This window comes from Chenopodium album, chromosome 2 (genome assembly GCF_948465745.1).
Source record: "Chenopodium album chromosome 2, dcCheAlbu1.1, whole genome shotgun sequence".
Lineage (NCBI taxonomy): Eukaryota > Viridiplantae > Streptophyta > Magnoliopsida > Caryophyllales > Amaranthaceae > Chenopodium > Chenopodium album.
In genome coordinates, this window is record NC_137835.1 from 76,194,724 (window position 1) to 76,197,161 (window position 2,438).

Genomic DNA, 2,438 nt, shown 5'->3' on the forward strand with positions numbered 1-2,438 from the left:
GATCACGCCAGCTAGCCCCGACAGGGAAATCATGGACCGCTCCACGACGCCGGCGAGGAGCCAAGCCTGGGAAGTACTCGTAGTAGCTGCGATGAAAAGTAATCTTGAGCACATGAGTCGAACAAGCTAAAGTGAAACAAAAAGGGAAAAGATCATCACCTCTACGACTCTCCACAGACCATAGACGGTGATGGGAGACTCGTCATTCAGCTGCCGACAACCATGACGTAGCGATAAGAGGATATCGGCGTATCCAAGGCTGGCCCATCTATAGGATCCTATCTCATGGATCCTGACCAGAGCGGGGAGGTAGCAAAGGAGTACACGTGAACTCCTATCGGGAGAAAGGGTCATAGAGATCAGGATCAGGATGAAGATCCGCACTCGCTGCTCAGACGTCGTATCCTCCATGTCGAAGCCACGAGCTAAAACTGAAGCCAGCTCCGATCGTCCGCTCCTAGGACCACCTCGAGACACCGGTCGGGACCTGATGTGCTGAACGATCGGACCCAACAAATTAGCTGTCTCAGCCGATCCCCAAGGCAGATTAGACATCTGAGCTACAGCCCGGTCGGTGAAGCGCAGCCCGCTGATCATACTGAAGTCTAGGGGGGTCACCGTCATCTCCCCCCAAGCAAAATGAAAAGTGTTGGTAGTATCCCAGAAATACTCCAACAATGCGCGAACGACCGTCGCACCGCAACCCCGGGGGCTGCGAAACCCTACAATCGCCGTATAAAAACCTACCACGCCAGCCGATTCCCATAGGGCGTTCGTAGCAGGATCCCTCGTAATGATCTGGTGAAGTCAAGGGATCAGATCGCCGGCTCCAGAACCATGGTGGCGAAGCGTGCCATCGACTATGCCGGAGAGTGGGCGATGAGAGATATGGTTTTCACGGCAGAAAACCAACTGGTCTGGAGTCCACGGAGGTGGAACCCACCTACCCCTACTCGTAGAAGTCCGAGGCTCGAACTCTAAGACATCGTCGTCCATGCCCTCCGGAACGGTGGGAGTGTCCTCCCGAAAAGCCCGACGCCGGCCGTGGGTAGAAAGATCGCAATCTCGTCGTCTAGGCATGCTATCATAAAAATCTAAATACTTAGCATCATTTCCTAAGTTATTTAGTTATTTATTGAATTATATGCTAAATTTTTACCTCAGGCTAAAAATTGGCAAAATTATGGTATTTAGTTTCTCCATGAAAAACTAATACTACAGTTCTCCTAGCCGCATGATACTATGTTCTCCATGACAATATAGTACATATGCAAAAAATGAATCAATACATCATTTCACAAGGTTCACCACCATTTTTTCACCACTTCAAGTACAAAGAAGTAACATGAACATCATTTCACAAAGTAGTACCCAAAAATGGTGATTTGCTCAATTCTCCATCAAATAATTTAATTTTTGTCTCAAATTTCTCACAAACACACATACGTACATATACAAGTAAAATCATGACAAGAATTTCAACATAAAACCTCAAAATCAAAAATCCCCAAATTGATTTTTAAGGGTTTTTCATAAAATTACTTTTGAAGCAAATTTGAGGCACAAATTAAGAAGAACTTACATAGATCCTTGTAGAGGGTCGAAAATGAGGAAAATATCAAGAAATTAGAGCAAGATTGGTGAAAATTTGAGCTCCAAAAGCTCGAAAAACATCGAAGGTCTGCGCAGCAACCGTGTCACGGTGGAGCTAGGCCGGGGCTCGGTTGAAGTGTGACATGTCACGGTAACGTTGTTCCGTGTCACGGTGAGTTAAAGAGGAGACGGAGCTCCGGTGACTTCGACGGCCGCTTCAGGCAGTAGACGCCAACAGCAGCAGCAAAAATGAACAGCAGAAACCCGCAGCAAAAGTAAAAAAAAAAAAAAAAAAAAAAAGAGAGAGAGAGAATGCAGAACCGCCGTGTCATGGTTGCCGTTCCTGTGTCACGGTGAGAACGGACAGCGGCCGGACTGTTTTAACCATGGCGCGGCGATTTGTGAGAAGCAAGAAGATGAAAATGGAGAAGTATAGAGAGAGGAGATGAGAAATGGCGAAATAGTGAAGCAGAAGTGCGAATTTAAAGAAAAAAAAAAGGGAAAAAAATATTCCCGTGACACGGGATTTTATCCCGTCTGACGGGAGAAGTTCCCGTGTCACGGCAAAAGGGTGACGTGGCACGGCAGCTCTGCACATTGTCAGCGAATATTCCTGGCGTTTTTGACTAGTTTGAATGATTTTTCGAGGTTATTGGGCAGTTATTTTTCGCTGGAATTACGTGGAAAATTCTAACTGATACTTAAAGGGGACTAAAATTACCATTTTACCCCTGGCAAGCATCAAAGTCTATTTTTCGGCATTTTAAGCACTTAATATGGTCGGATAATTGGCTTAAAATTGTGAATCATCTGCGGCCCACGTTCGGGGATAACCGAACCATCAT